This window comes from Vidua macroura, chromosome 8 (genome assembly GCF_024509145.1).
Source record: "Vidua macroura isolate BioBank_ID:100142 chromosome 8, ASM2450914v1, whole genome shotgun sequence".
In the NCBI taxonomy this organism is placed as follows: Eukaryota; Metazoa; Chordata; class Aves; order Passeriformes; family Viduidae; genus Vidua; species Vidua macroura.
In genome coordinates this window covers 24,030,533-24,048,580 of record NC_071578.1, presented here as the reverse complement: position 1 = coordinate 24,048,580, position 18,048 = coordinate 24,030,533, and the positions used below count along the sequence as shown (strand labels likewise).

At 38.9% G+C, this 18,048-nt stretch overlaps 1 protein-coding gene across 1 annotated transcript in view; it reads right to left on the bottom strand.

The window, feature by feature from the left end:
- The window catches only part of ZMIZ1 (zinc finger MIZ-type containing 1), a 283,289-nt gene that overhangs the window by 195,324 nt on the left and 69,917 nt on the right, over window positions 1–18,048 (bottom strand). The window lies entirely within an intron of this gene.

Genomic DNA, 18,048 nt, shown 5'->3' with positions numbered 1-18,048 from the left:
TGCTGTCCTACCACTGTACACTCAGCGAAGGCACACGATGTTTCTCAGACAAGTATCAGCATTCATATTTTTATGCATTCAAAGCAACCCCATCTGTGTGCCTGCAAGCTGAAGGTTTGTCATATGGGAAAGGAGCTCCAGGAGCAGCTCACTGCTCTCTACTTCCTGCAGGAGCTGCAGGAGGGAGAAGCAGGAAAACCTTCCTATGTCTCAGTCTTCCTTTGGGTAAAGTATTAGCAACCTCTAGAGAACAGAAACAAGACCTCTACATTGCTGTATATACCACAGACTGCAAAGGAACAAAACAGAAACACACATGTGAGCTTTGCACAGGCAAAAGTATTTTATTCCAAGTTCTCAATGCAATACTACTGCAGGGGAAGACGGGTACTAAAAAAACCTCACATGAAAGGAGCAGGGGAAAATAGAACCAAAACACTCTAGTGTCCCCATCTGCAATGTATCTCCTTTTAGAGGTCCACATGGACACACATGCACAATCAAAACATCTACTTTCCATCAGCAGACAAAATGCGTGTTGTACAAACACACATGTAGCACTCCGTGCATCCATCTACTAAAGCTACATTTTTACATTTACAGATTATGAAAAAAATCCAACCCTGACTTAAAACATGCAAAAACTTAATGCAAAGCGTTATGATGATTCTCAAGTATCGCTTTTCCAGTTAAATCAGTCATAACTTTTGTAATTTTGAATTTCCATGATGGGGGTATCCCTTGCAGGTTTCAATTAGTAGTCTTTGCTGTCTGAAAGTCTTTACTTTAATCTAATTTTTTTTCCCCTGCAGTAAAATGTTTTGCCATTAAGCAAAATGGAGGATTAGGAATAATGACAATAAATGGAGCAAATGTTTGTATAATGAAATCACGCTTGTATCAGCAGCAAAGAGAGAGACTTGGGATAGACTTTCTCCATTCCTGATTTTACACTGTACAGCTTCAGATAATATAGGAAAACCATTTAGAGCAAAAGATTATCCTCTGGCTCCTGACCTGGCATTGTGTTTACTAAGGACACACAGAAGTGACATTATCCCAAGTGACATGTTAGGAAAGCTTAGAACTTACATTTTGTTCTCCCTCTTTCTTTTTCACTTTCTTGAAAAGGTTTTGGGGAACATGGATTTTTAAGACTACCTAGGAATTTTGTGGCTGAGGAATTTAGAAATTAAGTTGCCCATTGTCTAGGTACTGTATTTTTTTCAGGGAGACTGCGGTGTGCTTTTAGGTCTCTTTCCTGAAACATCTTCTTTTAACATCTATTTCTGACTATTCTTGTCTCAAAATGCTTTATCCTAAGAACCAGAATGGATCTACAAATTGGACTATGGGCTTCCTACCCACAGCCTAAGTTCCATGGACAAGATAGAACAGTAGCAGCCACCTTTCCACTTTCATGTAAAGCGTTAGATAGGAGGTACCCAGTGAAATTCAGCTACAGAAACATTTCAGAATACTCCCTCAAAACTCCACTCTTCAAATATTCCCAGGTTAGCTTTGCCCCAGAAGTGGCATCCCCTGCATACAGTGTCTGTGCAGGAGGCTGCAGAGACTGCTCAAATCCCCACAGGGGCAGAAATGAGGAAAGATTGGTTCTCACTGCCGCTTTAATGCTGCTTTTGCATTAAGAATCAGGCCTTGCAGAATGGATGGAAAACAGCCCATGCAGTAAATATCAGTATTTAGTAAAGGTCCTTTTTGTAGTGCCACAGTAACAATCTCTGTATGAAAGAAGCTGTGCTCAGTACTTTGAATGTTAAAGTAAAGGTATTAATTTTGAAGGGAAGGAAAAGTCAATAAAAAGCAAATTCAATACTCTTCAAAAGACTTCAGTGCATAGCTCAGAAAACACTGGCAAAAGACTGATGCCTTTACCACAACAGGAGGACAAATAAAAATGTGTTGGAAAGGGGAACTTGCTTTCTTGGAAACTGTACTGGGAGTCCTAGAGGCCTTTGTTGCCACCTAGTCAGAATTTAGCAAGCTTCAATCCAGCTTGCTACCACTTCAGTTTTAAAACATACTCTAGCAGTCTTTCTTTAAAGGTTAAACACAAACAATTTCCAATAGGCAATTTCTGACACTTTGACAAGACTAGTAATGTGCAATATTGTAAAGTCTGGTTAAAGTAGTATTTCCAAGAGTTCTGCTGCTTTTTACCTGTGAAAAGCCTCTGTCAGTTAATTTTTATACTCTCCCTGAAAGTGAGCAGGTAGCCACCCAAAACACTGCAACTGACACAAAGGGTGTGCACTTCACTAAATTTTAACTCTTTGCCCAATTAAGTGATACCACTGAAAACTGCGTTTATATAAATATTTCAGCATACCACATTTATTTAAAATATACGTATATAACCAGGAAGGACTTCAGAGAAACAAACTGCTCTTCTCTTCTCTTAATTCCCAAGTGCCTGAATAATGGGTCAACTACAAAATTTCTTCTTACTCTCTTTTCCCAGGAGATGGGAGGCATGGTATACACTCACGGCTGTATTTTCCACATGCTAAAAAACTCCAACAAATTAAAGATAATATGTGCACACACATGCACAAAGAATGCTTTGTTTATTCCTTTAATTGTTTTAATTGGTTTTCTTTGGAGTCCCAAAGACACATCTAGATTTAGATTTCTTCTGTCAACACGTCTATACAACACAGCTACTCAAAGTAGCGTGCCTTGCAGGATTAGGGGCTGCTTATGCTTTTACTTAAAACTGCTGACATTAGTATCATGTAAAATGTACAGAAATCAGGACTGGTAATTCTGGGAATAAGTACTAGGTTACACTGTAATTTATTGACAGAGTCAGGATGTCCACAAAGGTAAGGTTTAGATCTGCTCTCTTCCAAATTCTGACAAATCAACTGCAAAACTGACTTGTGATAAAACTACTTCTCTCAGCTATACACACTACAGTTTTTCTTTGGTCACTCATCTGTGCCACAACAACATGAATTCTTTTCATGCATGGTGTTTTATAGTTCAAGTCTTCTGAACAACCCACTGAGTTAAACTATTCAGTTCAAACAAGTTCTTTCACAAATTTTGGCCATGTTATATCACTGGTTCTTCTTGAATGCTCCAACGAAAAGATTCATCATTCATAAACACACACTGAAGAGGTTACAAATCCATTTCTAATGGAAATTTGGGGGCTGCTTACCTTTTCTATGGGCCATTTCCTTACCCAAGGTGTATGACTGGACACAAAACAAGCACTTCTTATTACTACTCCAACTACATTGCTGGCAGAGAAAGACACTGCCTATTCTTCTTTAATTCCCCTTCTCTCTCCTTTAAGAAAAACCTCAAAATCAAAAATATCTCAATGCAGAATTCCAAGAAAACCTCTTAGGCTAGAATATGTGGGGCTCCCTCAGTCATTAACGCTGTAACAAAGAAGCCCTGCTAATTCACATACTTCAGAGAGTATCATGACCCTAAGCCTGATTTTATACTCTGATTTAGTTAATATTTTTGCATTACTCAATAGCTTTTACCTAGCCAGAGCACATTCTTAAGCACACATACACAACAATGTGCTCTTAATTACTCTGTTGGTGGGAAAGTCTGTCAGGTTTCTTACCTTTTATTTTTAGTCACTTCCAAGTTCTTTTTGTCCAAGTCTGAAGCGGGGAGCAGGAAGCATTTATTTCTATTAATCAATCAAAGATGGCAGTGGTGGTGCACTCTAGTTTTTCATTCTGACTGCAAAGCAAAATTAAAAGCTATATTTTGCAAATTTACGCATTATAGATTGTAGCGGCAGCTGGTGGACTGCTGCTGAGACAGACCGTCTTTCCCCTTCCAGTCCCCTGTGACTGAGAGGGAAGAATTACAGGACAGCACTAGCAGCTGCTGCTGCTGCCCCAGAAGCAGCAAGCCAAGGTCTCTGGAAAAATAATTGGGGAGGCGGGGGAAGGGAAGAAGGGGGACAAAGAAGTTGGGGAGGGGAAGGCATTGCCAAGGCTGGCAGCACAAACAACACGCTGCACCTTGCCCTCAAAAGAAACAATTGAGCTGGTTTGGGCTTCCTTCTGTAGACACAAGACTCTTAAGCCATTATGAGAATTGAAAACACTACCAGTTTTTGATAAGGACTTTTACAGAATTAAGAAAGAGTGAGAAAAGGCAATATTCCTTCCAGTTCAATGCTTGCAGCAGTTTGCTCTCAAATCCTCTAAAAATAAATCACAGTATGATGAACAACACCCTTCCTTGCAGTTTCCCGATGGAACCATTCCATGGAGCACTCTACATGAGCACAGGCACTGTCTACAAGTCAATTCATGCCCTGTCTCCTGTAAAACAGAGGTAACCAAATCCTTTCTAAATAATTAATGGCTCCGAGACATCATCAGTGTGAAAACACTAACAATCACTCATTTTTAGACAGATTTGAAAGAGGAACTAGTAGTAATTGTGTCCATTAAAAAAACAAAACAAAAAAAAAAAACAAACAATAAACTACTCAGTGCAAAAATCAGCTTGCTTAAGTATTTGGTCACCTAAGCAGTGGCTCAGTGCAAGCAAGCAATGCCCATCTGTGCTACTCAGCACACTAAATATAAAGCTCATCTCAACAGGGTTGAAAAAGACAAATACACTGACTGACCAAACCACACCCACCCACATCTAAAAACCTGAAGTTCACCCCAAAGCTTTCATGTTTCCCAGTGGATCTCCCGGGTTCAGGCTGACCTCTAGGGTCCCACTGAGTGGGACAGTAACTTGCCTCATTCCCTGTGAATGAAGAACACCCTTTACAACAGTGACTTTCAGTTTAAACAGGAGAGACCCATGAATGCTCATTTTCAAGAGAGACAATCTGTTACACACAAACCATGCATGGGCCAGGCGTGCGTGTCTCACTGTTCCTTCTACTAGGGGGACTTCAGTGCAAGATATTGCTTGGTCCAGTGGACACTGCTTCATTTTCACAGCAGTGGCACAGACTTCCAGATTAGACATAGAAGAGATTTTTTGAAGAAAACATTCAGCTATTCCAAAAGAAAAAAGCAAACAAACACCACTGCCACCACAAAAGACGTAGCTTTCTGTGCCTTTTTTTAGAAAGACTGATCCAAAAACATAAATTCATAGTTTAATTCCTGAATATGCTTAATTTTAAATATATAGCTTATCTTTTAATTGAAGGACCACTTTTCATCCAATATATTTGGTCATTAAAACAAAGAGAAAAAAAAACAGAAGAAAATACTGAAACTTCTTCGAACTGGTCTCATAACGTAAGCCAAGAAAAACTTAAGGTCAGAAGAAAGTACTGGTGGCTAAAACAGTTTGCATCGGTTTTGTTGTGTGTCAGAAGCCCTCTCAAGATAGGCCAAGAACACTGTATACAAAACCAGCACCATTATAAGCAGGCATAGCCTTCTCTTAGTGTTTGTATTTCATATTCATTTTGGGAAGCTAAGCTATGATTGGTATCTGAAGAAACAGCTTTTAATATATCATCAATTTCCTGAAGAACATATCAGTTTATTGAGCAGGGGTTTTCAGACTCTTATCTCATTCAATAGTATTATGCCTTACTTTTTAGATTTTTTTTTTTTTTAACTATAGTTAAAATATTGAGATGCTGGTAGAAGACACTTCCTCAAAATCTAACTACAGGTATCAGCTGCTAAGATTATCAGGGACTCAATCTGTTTAAAAGTTTTTGAATAAAATTAAATAAATCCTTTCTCCTTGGCATATTAGATCCTACATTGTTTCTAAACCCAGAGTATTAAGTCAAAGTACTTGTACACAAGTCTCAGATTAAATCCACCACCATATGAATTTTTAATGCATATAGGAAAGAAGTTTCAGCAACATTAAACCATTTCTGCTGCTACAAATGCTTCAAAAGTCATGACTTCCAGATGTTACAATGATGATAAGGATTAGAACATACGTCCACCATTATGTCAGTTTATAGCTGTGTAGGTGAGTAAACAGCTGAGGACAAGAATGGTTAAATTACACAAAAGCCTTCACTGCCTTCCTAGCAATCTTAACCAGTTAAGGAACAGGGCAGGTTTTTTCCTCCATAATTCATGAGGAAGGATTTATAGAATGGCTTGGAATATTGCCACAAGAAAACCAAGGCATGTGGCCACAGAAGTCCCAGCATCACACACATGGAAATGGAGGATCAATAGAGACCAATAAACAGGGCACAATGACAACCTGCACCTGAAGCAGCCCATTTCTGGTAGTGATATCATGTGTCTCTGTACTGAAAATACTAGCTATGGCAGGCTCTTCCTCAGCAGCAGTTCTCTCAATGACATCTCAGACACTCAAATGTTATCTGAAGTTACTCATCTCAGTGACTACACTCTCTTTCTCCTCCTTCCTTTTTGACCCAAAGCTATTTTTGAACTTGACCTTCTTTCAGTGTCTCCAGTAAGAAAAAAGCCTTTGATTTTCCTCGCGTTTGGGATCATGATGGAGAGGTAGGCACTATCCACTGTTCTTTGTGTAAGAATGCTTTTTGCTCTCCTTACATCATCTCTTTGTCACTCATTTATTTACCCACAATCCATTTGTTTCATTTGTTTAACAGATCACCATTCCTGTATCTTTCTTCCCCTCTTGGCTGAGAGGCCTCACAATACAAAAACCTAAGAAAACCATCTACTTCATGAAAATTAATTCAGCAGATGCTTCTCCTTTGCAGTAAGTTACCTTGGTGTAAGTGGTTTTAGACCTACTAAATATAAACACACATGGAGGTATTTAAGGCATACTGTAACTCACTTCACTTTTCAGGACTGAGAAGTCTGAAGTTCAACAACATAAGAAGCTTGTTTCGAAGGCAGTGTAGCCTTACCACACACATTTTCATAAGACACTTGAAATCGCAGACTGTGCCCTTACTTCACTTTTCATAAACATACATACAGATTCCACACTTGGACAATTACTTCACATTTCATGCAAAGGGCATTAGAAATATGACACCTGGGCTCACACATTTAGCCTGAAAATGCACTTTGTGTACACGTGAATGCACATTGTCCAAAAAAGAATCAACTGCAAGCTTACAAAAGGAAGAAAACAGACATACTGCAAAGTACAGCTTCTCCATCAGAAAGCATTACAGCTACAAATATTCTGGTAGCCTATATAGTATATTCATGTTACAAGTAGTAAATTGTGTTTGTATTCACATCCAAAATAATAAATTTACCAGCTAAAGAAAACAAAGGCAAAACCTTCCCAAAAATGCTGGATGTTATTATGGGTACATTCTTATACCACTATCAAAACTGAATCCGCTCCATTAAACTGTTTGCAGAAGTCAAGCTACATTTTGGCAACAAAATGAATAAATGTAGTTGATCCCCCGGTTTCACGTATAAACCCAAACTGTCAAAGAACCAGGTGGTTATTACTCAAAATGTTTAATAAGACATAATTTGAGATTAATATCTGCAGTCCTACACCACACTGTGGATGAAGGGAATAATCATTGAAATGAAACTCTACCACAAACCCTATTTCTAAAACACCTTTAATTCATTATTAAGATTAATTCTACAAAGAACTGCAAAGTGAACCTTGTATTAGTTCAACTTTAAATAAACTTTGACAATACTTAAAAATACTTTGACAATGACCGTTAAAAGGAAAATTCTACTTTTGCCAGATTGAGATTCCCTACTGAGGAACATAATAAGTTGCTGGCTGATGACTTTATTGTGGAATTATTCAGAACTGATCATATACACATCACCTCATAAAATAATGTGGCTTGTCCTACAATCTTCCTATTTTCATGCCCAGTCCTTACAAGAAGCTAGAGGCACAGGTTAATTTGGAAAGTTTCTGGATCAAAACAGTTTCTGACAATGCTTCAAACTGAGAGCAATCAAAAAAAGTCACAACAGATTCAATGTCCAAGGACAGTGAAGCCTATCCTCCAGATGTTTGCCTTCAGTGAGATGGAAGGAAAACAAGCTTTAACCAGTGAGAGCAGCAGGATTATTTCAATTGAGAAAAGCAGATATTGAATTATCTAAAACTTAGTGCAAAAAGTGTTGCAGCATCAGCAAATACATTGAAAAAGCAGTACAAGTGGAACAGTAACATAGGCATCAGGCCACTAGCATGTACTTCCAGCATACAAAAACTACAATACCTGGTATACAGTATGCACAACAAAGATCTCCCCTGTTCTGAACTTCATGGTATTGCTCACTGCTGCACCATGATAACTATTACATGTCCCTTACTTAGCAAAGGACGCCCCAGAAAACATCCCTGTTCATTTATTTAACTAAATAGCCAGAAGAAAGTTCTCTTCACAAGCTTATAGCCTTATGGCTTCATACATACTTCCTCAAGACCAAAACTTACTTGTTGTGGCACATTAAAAGGAAAAATGTGACTGAAATCTATTTTTATCTACAAGGTCCTGGTGAGCTAGTATACAGATGTACATTTCTGGTACTTGCATATGTAATCAATATTTTACATTTTCTATTTTTACTGTAAAATGACAGCTCATAGGAGTAACTGCTAACTGTACAGATCACTAGAGACACACTCGGGAGAGTTCTTTGTCTATGGACATTTTTCAGGAAAGCCCATTGCCTTTAACTTGAAAAAATACCCAGTAGAAATGGTTGGACAGAACTGGCTTCTGATACATACTTTAAAACTAAAACTGGTGACAACCAAAGCAAAATCAAGATCAAGGGAGAACAGTACTCAAAATCTAAACTGAAACTTTACCCTCTGTGAAAGTAGCCTATGTATATGAAAATAGTATTTTTTAATTAAAAAAAAAAGAAGGAAGTAGAAGGTATTGAAGTAATGTAAACTATAGTGAATGATATTTGAAATATTTTGACATACATGAAAGCAGTAGGAGCAGAAAACATGCTATTGTGGGTTAATCCAGTCATCCCTCAAACGGGGTATTCTGAGCAGAAGACACTTACGTAGGCAGGGTGCACAAGCCCAGCTACTGTCTGTGGCTTACTGCCTGTACTCCCCAGTCAGGCAGCAGGAGGAACATGTGCTTCCCTTCCTGTCTGCTCACAGAGCTGCTGGCCACAGCCGTGTTTAACCTGCTGATCTGCCTTCCCAGCCTCCTACGGCAGCGGTCTGCCAGCTACGGCAATTCTCCCATTGGCATAGCCAGCACTTCTCCACAAATACCAGTCTTGCCACCATTCCCCAGTAAGATTTTAATGCTTTCTTACATATCTTTTACAGGAAAGACCTGTAAAAATAATGTCCAGTTGTCCAGTATCCTCACCACTCCTTTTGAGCACTGCTCTGCAGCAGTCAGGCACACCTCTTGCCCATGAGACTTTTCTAAGAATTTCCCATCACATGGAGTACAGCAAGAAGAAAACAGGTATTACCCTAGAACATATTGGCCCATCTTCTAGATTAGAGAAACCCAAACTCTTCCAATAGGCAAACTGTTGTTCCCCCCTCAACCACCTGGAGCACAGAAAGATCACAGCCATGTACCCCATTCGTATGATGGCCACTCTGTTATCTGAAAAGGTTACGGACCCTTGACCAACCAGCATGTTACCATTGCCATTTCCACCACTGGAAGATAAACATCATTTCAACTTCACTTGTTGTCAGTGATTCTTTCTTATCATTGTTTTTATTTTTAACAAATGTTCCCATCACCCCAAAAACTGTAGTTTAAACAAAGTGAAGGAAAGATGAGGAAAGACTGATGTGGTGAAATTTGCTATTAGACAGCTGGGATACTTGTATCATGATTATCTGTTTCTTGCAAAAAGAATGATCCAAAGATACTATTTGCATGTTTAAATTTAACCCAGCCCAGTTTATCTCTAATGGTGCACAGAATAATCATGTGAACTATCTAGCTAGCAGATCTGAATGGCAGCAACTTCTGCCAGAGGCAGCAATGAGCTGCTGAGAACACATGTTTTTCACAGGCTAATACTCTCCCTAAATTCAACCAGAGCTGTCTGAATGATGACTACATTTGAAAAGAGGTATCAAAATCTTTATGATGGGCCACACACATGAATTTAGAAGGAATTTCTAAAGCACAAAGGGGAGAGAGGCATTCATCTCCCTTAGTATATTCAACCACAAGAGTGCCCCTGCCTCTTAGTGTTAGGGATCTGCTCTGGAAACACCCACCTTGCAGCTCAGAACTTTCCATCACTCTGGATACCTGCTGACACCTGACATAAAAGCCAAATACTTGAATTCATGCTTAGCTGTGATTCATACAGAAAACCCCCCAACCCTCAGTATAGTGCTCTCTCACCATTTGAGCCATCTGTATCTATTATTCCCCTTCCCTCCCCTCAGCGTTTGTTGACCATGCCAAGTGGTGCACAGGTGATACACTGGGCTGAGACAGGGGAGGAACACTAGTGACCAACATGTCATTTCTTTTTTTTAAACCCCTAATCTACATATTTGGAGAGGCAAAGAAACAGAGAATATACGATTCACCCTTGACATTCTGCCAGATCACTTCAATCCTGTAAAATGCCCCCTAATGACCTGAATATAATACCATGGTGTTACAGTGTCACTTAAATACTGCAGGGTTCTTCCTCTGGCAGTGCAGTCTGCAGACTTAATATGTAATGTACAGGATTATACTGCCACTAAAATATTACTTAGTGCTGATGAAATTTCAAATTAATTCTGGGAGCTAAATCATTATTCAACTCTGCCTTTGCAGAGATACATTCCCCTGGTTGTTTTAATAACAGTGATTTTAGAACTAGAAGGTTGTTACTGTCTCTTCAAGGCTTGTTTAAAAGGAGAAGTGGCCTCTAAACTGTCAAGCAAGTTAATGCAGTGATGCATGGATGCTCACGACTAAAAAAATAATTTGAGAAAAAATGGGCTCAAATATTAAGAGAGCTCATAGCAGTGTGGCTGATGAATCATTTTATTATTTAACAATAAATTAAGAGACTAACCCAGTTCTCTCTCTCTCTCTCTCTATATATATATATATATATATACACATATACACTCCCATGTTCCCATCCACCACCACCTTCCTCCACAGAAAGAAGATTTCATAATAATTGAGGAGACACATTCTTGATGAAGTAAATGACACAACTGCTGGTAACTGATGAAACCAATCTTTGCCAGCTGAGGATGTGGCTTTCAAGTAATTCTGAGCTCTAGCTTTTCAAACCTAAATAAACAAATTTGAACTTTTTACAGCTCTGGGTTTCTTCTTCCTGAATAATTCCTGTTACTAGTGAGTATCCTGTACTTCTAGCTAACTACAGCACTTCAACACTAAGATGGGCCAATCCTTGACACTGCACTAGAGCCAATGTACACAATAACTTGCTAACATACAAAGTAAGGGAAGATGAAAACCAGTGGATGGGCTAATCATAAAAGCAAGTTGCTATCCTCTGAATGTTTGCCCATTTTTAACATTGTGCTTAAATTAGTTTCTGTTTCTCAGTTAAAATACTGAGGCTGCTTACTTCTACAATGAGGTTTCTTAAATCCGGGAAGCGTTCCCAAGATATATTGAAAAAAAACCCCAAGCCAAAACCCCCACAAAAACAGTGGTAAATGAGGAACAACATAGGGCCAAACACACAGGCTGAAAACAACTTGTGGCAGTGAGTCTAAATTAGGCTAAAATAATCAAACTTTCTCCTTATTAAACTGTTACGTGCTTCCTCATTTGTTAATATTGTCGTTGTTTATACTTGCAGCCAGGCCAAAGATTTTCCCCTCCCTCCAAATATAATTTCCTGCTATTGACAGACATGTTCAAGTGCTGGATGTGTGTATGTCTACATGGCACACTGCAGGCAGAGGCGAGCCTTCTTGGCCACCATCCAAGCCAGCTGTAAATGAGCCAGCTCCAAACTGGAAGCTGTGTAAGCACAATTAGCACAGCAGTAAGCCTGATCTAACACATCCTGCCAAGAGACCGAGCTTATTAGCTCGAGCCCAACACAATGCAAACGGTGGATATGGGGCTTCTGCTTTGGCTCCACACAGAATATGGGCAGCTGAAGCACATCAAGCTCATATCTGCCCACAAGACACGGTGTAAGTACATCTTGCCTTGGAAGAAGAGAAGGTGTACCTCTGCTGCAAGCACTATACTTTCCCTCTGCATCAACTCCCAAAATACTCTGAGTGCCGTGAGCAGATGGAGGGAACAGGGGTCTCCAGCTGAGAACTTCTGAGGCAGTATAAGAAAAAAGGCACCAGGCAGGTGTTCAGGTGCCAAAAAAGGCCAAAGGGAAAGGTGAGGAAAAGGCAGAGCAGAGCACTGTGAGACTCTACAAACTGATAAAGAGCACTCTACTTCTGGCTTCTATCAGGTCCAGAACAATAATGGCCAAAAACCATTACCATACTGTAGATGTCAAATGGTGCACAGGTGCTCCTACCAACAAACAAAGAATTCCCTATTTTTGGTGAACATTTGAACAGTCCAAAAGAGGAATGTGCTCAGAGAAGGAAATATGTTATCAAACTGGGACCCAAGAAACCAATGCTCCCCTGGTGCCATAGATTTTATTAAAGGAGCAGTGACAGTCTAATGCTTGGCAATAGTAGTATGAGAAACTTATAATTTCAGAGCAAAAGGAGACAAAAATCAAAGGGTAGCAATGAAAATCATCGGAGAGGGAAATAAAAGGCATATTTTAAGAAGAACGCCTGCAGAGACTGGGAATGTTTACATTTAAAAGGACAGTAATAAACTGGTCATTGCTAAACTATATTTAGCAGAAACCAACCTATACAAGTTAGTGAGCTTTTGCCCACCCCTTATGATAGCACATGGGCAAGCAGAAATTCCATTGAAGTGCCCCAGTCAAAGGCAACAAAGAAAACACCTTATTAAACACATAATTATTTTGTTGCATTCTGCGTCAACAGACTGTCTGTAGCAAACACTCAGGATCTTTGGAAGGTGGTGTTCATGCCTGTTTTCTTTTCCCTCCCACTCTACTATAAAGGAGTATTTTTAGCTTTCAGTTTGAGCTTTCTGATGTATGGGACAGGTATAAGCAAGAGAGAGAAGGGACCCCACAAGGTGTGGCAGACACACTCCTCCACACATTCAGATTCTGCAGATTAACTAGGTTTATTCTGACTTCTGAGATTTTTAGATTACATTGTGTATATGAAGGTTTTCCACGATTTGTTAGCATAAAAATCTGTCTTTGAAAAGGCTTAGTTTGATCTGTGGTGAAGGCTACACATCCTCAGCAGAGTACAAGCAGTTTATATACCTGTCCCTGACCCTTGCCTGATCATCAGTTTGTGCTAAACACTTGCTGGAATTTCACACAGAATTTCTCACACTCTAGTAACACAGATCTCAGTCATATATATCTTTATGATTCAAGGCAGCATTTGAATCACTGATACTTGCTTCAAAGGAGTGTTTTTCTTCCCTTTTCCCTATCCTTTCATAAACTTCTAAAAACATGACCAAATCAAACCAAATTAATCACACCAGGTTAAGAGACATACACAAAAGAAAAACTGAGAGCTGAGATTACACTTGCGCTGTTCTTTTGTCTTGAGAAGGAAATAATTTTCTCTCTCTTTTCCCGCTTGAATGCCTGAAAAAGAAAGCTATGCTGTCAGAAATATCAAGGCCTAATAAAATGTGTGAAAAACCAGTCATACCTTGAACTTACTAACTTCAAGAAGGTGAAATAGAGAAATGTATTTAAATACTATTCAGTATGAAACACTTAGAAACACACAACAGTATGATTACTGCAGGTTAATTTAACTTTTTTTGCATTTTTCAGTCACTTAAAAATACATATATAATTGTCAACCATTGATCAGACAGCAACAACTGTTCTGAAACAGGATCCCAATTTACACACACATCTAATGTATCTAAAATATACAGTATACATACATGCAGGATATAAAAGTCAAATAACCATTCAGTCCCTTTACTTACACATACTTCCGGTGAAAAGATAAAAAAATCCTGGCTTATAAATCAGCTGAACTAAAATACCCTAAAAGAACACATTTCTAATAGTCAGAAGAAAACAGTGAGGAGATAAATATGATTAAGGGGAAAAGGGAGGGTAGAGAAGTAAAATATTTACAAGTTAGCTCTGAATACTTTTGTATTGAACAAAAATAAATACTCAATCTGAGTATTATTTCTTTTGGAAATACTTCTTTGCAGAGAGGAATGCAAGTCAGTATCCTTTATAAGGCCATAAGAATCTTGTACATACCACCATAAAGTAGGTCTAGTACAGAATACAGCAATCTCCCATGCAGTGACATGATAAACAGAATCCTTGAATACTGATATGGTCTCCCTTCAAAGTAATACTTACTTAAAAATAAAAAGAAAAAAGAATCAGAAGCCATCTGCAAAGCAAGTACCTCAGACTAAAAGACCTGTCTACACTATTGTACATTGCTTTTTGTTTAGACAAAATAAAACTAGGATAGATTGCAATGTGTCTGCAGAAGGTTCTTCTATTTTTAACTAATCCTGTCCTGCCAGTATCAATTCATCCAAATAGAAAATCCTTCATTAAAAATATAATTTACTTTGGTTGCTTTGCACTATGTTGAAGTGACATCTTTCCCAAACACAGTCAGAGGCCATTAGGAACACAGAGCTTTTGAGAACAAGATTCAACCATGACACCCATTGGCCTGCCTAAATGCAAAGTTCCTTAGGAAGGCTTGGGAATCCTTAGATGGGAAGGGGCAAAGCCAAAGGGCATGAAAAATATTATTTGGATATACATAGTATCATTACAAAATTATTAAAAATCTTTGCACTGTCTCATACAGGCAAAGTAACAAACTAGTGAAATATCCTAAGGAATGAGACAAAACTCTGCAACATCTCAAAAAAAAAAAAAAAACAAAAAAAAAAAACCACCCCAAAAAAACTCTAGTACCCTATTTCGGCTACCTAAATACATGGAATTTTTCACCCGAAACTTGGGGTGCTACAGCATTTTACTAAAAAGTACAACACTGAAGACAACTCAAGCAAGAAGTTACCAACATTTTACTCAGATCTACATATTTTTATGTGTCCACCTGGGACACATGTACAAGCAGATAAGCTCAAATCAAATTGCTTTTACAAAAGATGACTTATATATACCAGAGCATTTATATTTAAGCCAGTATTTTGAACTATGTTTATCCCTACAAATTACAGCACCAGAGTTTCAGAACAACTTCTTAACTTCATCCCATTCCCTTCTCAATCAACTGCTCTAGCTAGAGACCAGTAGAGTAGGAGTCAGACAATGTGACAATCTGTGGCAATCAGACATCACAAAACTTACTGAAACAAAATATAAGACATACATAATTAATGTAAATGATTCTAGACTTCACACATTTCAACACTAGGAGAATGTAATTCAATAATTAGTCACACTTAGAGAATTCAGAAAGTTCAGTAGGGGACAGGAGAAAGGAGTGAAGAAGCCCTGTCAAATTGCAGAATTCAAGCCCCTGCTCAAGTCCAGATCTACCCAAGCTCCTCCTCAGAGTGCCAGCTTGGGGCCTGAAGTTGGGAAAAAAACAACTCTACTGCTTCATACTTAAAAAGGAGGCTCAAAGACAAACTATGCTGCCTTTTTGTAACTTCTGATGCAATAAATAGTCTGATTCAGCAACAAGCCTGTCTTGATATGGTCATACACCTCCCACTGACCACGTCATGAGCAGCCTCATGGAATACACTGGCTCATTGCTGGGGGATTTTTCACAAAGAGAACCTGGAACAAGCAGTTCCTATCTCTGGCTGCTTGTTACCAGCTCCTGTTGCACTGCCTTTGCCCCTTCCCTCCTGGGACAGCTTCATGGTGCTGTGCAGAGAACCGACTTGGCTAAGCTAAAAATAGTCCATTCATCCTCCCCCTCCCTCCCCATTTTTGCCAGGTTATTTTTAAAACAGATACATTCTCTGCTCTTGTTCAACAGCTTGCTGGAAGGGGAAGGGAGGAGGACAAGATGCAGCTCTGCCAGCCCAGGCTGTAAGAGGGACTGCAGAGTCTCTTCAGCCCTCCTTGCCACTAAGACATCCATGGCATTGCAGACACACAGAGGTCCTCATAATCCCAGTTCAAGCTGGTGTTTGCAAAGTCTGAAAAGGAGCACGTACTATTCCTACAGTTAGATGGAAGAGGTTTGCATAATCTTATCCCTCATATCCCAGGAGCCAGAACTAATTCTGTGCTTTTCTGATTTGACTTGGGGATTCTACATCACCACAGCAAGACTTAGGAAATGGCTCTTCACTGTAACCTTGTCTGAGTGCTCATCTTTTGTTTGCATTATTCTGCCTTGCAAGATGACAGCTATCAAGTCAGATTAATGAATGCCACTCACAGTGACACATGCCAAAAGTAAACCATTAAGACCATCTAAATAAGAGCCAGGCTTAATATGTAGGTTGCCAGGTATTACATCTAGTAAGAAATCATTCTAGACAAGTTCAGCAATTAAAAATTATCAAGTATTTTAAATTAGTTCTTAAAATTCACTAGACTAATCAAATAAAAACTCTTTCTGAATTCCTAAAAGAGCCCTGCATTTGAAGTGCAAAGAATTTAGGCTGTCAGGGAAAAAAAAAAGGGTTGGGGGGGCAGGGGGGGGAAAAAAACCCATCAATTTTTTGAAAATCCTCCTAACCCCCACTGTTTCTTCTGTGTGTTTATGAAGCCTCCGGAAATACCATGGCAAACATTCCAGCTCTACAGCAGCAAGGTCACGTGACCCAAAGGCACAGCAAGGAACTTCTTTCCCAAGTTTCCTTACGGTACAGAAAAGTGATTTTTTTTTTTTTTTTTTTTTGAAAATGAGGATCTAAGTCTAGGGAAATCTCCAGGAAATTTTCAAGAGTACAGTTTTAAAAACAGAGTGTTTCTCGATGTGGTGCAGTCTGGTGTTGTGTTCCCTTTTGATATTTATTTGCTGCCTTTCTATGCCGGCACATACTATTTTTATTATCTAAGATGAGCATCTTAGACCTATATTCAAGGACTGTTAAATACAAGTCACCTCTAAAAACTACTTGTAATGTTCTCTAAAACTTCTGTTAAGAGTTAAAATCAGTACTGCTGTATTTCTTAACACAGCCATGATCTTTTCCTGGCAAAAATTATGGCACTTAAAACCTCTCCCCCTTATTGTCTTTCAGGATTATTTCAGCTAGCACTATTAACAAAAGGATTTATGCAAATAAGCTTTGCTAAACATTATGAAAAAAAAATACTCAAAATCTGAACCTGAATCACAACCTTGCATTTTTTACAAACAATCACGTGTACATACTTGGAAGTAACTGAAATGTAGGAGTATTGATGAATCATAATGTAATAGGTGAGTATCAGAAATTTGTGGTTGTCTGAAATAACACAGAAGAAAGCATTGGGAAGGAAAACAGTCCTGCAGTCGAAATGCACAGTAAATGGCAGGCACTCACCACTAACTTGCTTTGTAACCATGTCAGAAATGCTTCTAATTATCAGAGGTAAAAGAGGGATGGCATTTCTGCTGGAAGCAAGTTTTACACTTTAGTCTTTCCTCTCCCTTCTTTTGCAGCCTATAAATATTAGTCTTACACATTTTTCTCCCATACAGCTCTTGAAAAGGTTGAGTTTTTCAAGGCTGAGAGCAGATAGAAATGTTCATCAAGAGATGCCTTGAGGTCAACTGTCTGTAACTCATCAAAGTGCAGCACTGAAAATATGGATGGTGGATTATATGAGCATGGTAAAGCAGATTAAAAAAAATCTATGTTCACTAACATTTTATCTGTTTGGAAATGGGTTCAGTTATGCACCCCCAGTGGTGATGGTCACAGGGTACTGACTTCCCCCATAATTTCAGGTGCATTCAAAACAACTACAGATTCACAGAAGTGGCTTTAGTGCTGTTTCCCAATATATGGAAATCCCAGTGGGATATGACAAGGATCAAAAATGGAGAACACCCACACAGCAGTGTAAGGAGAGGCAGTTGGTCCACAAG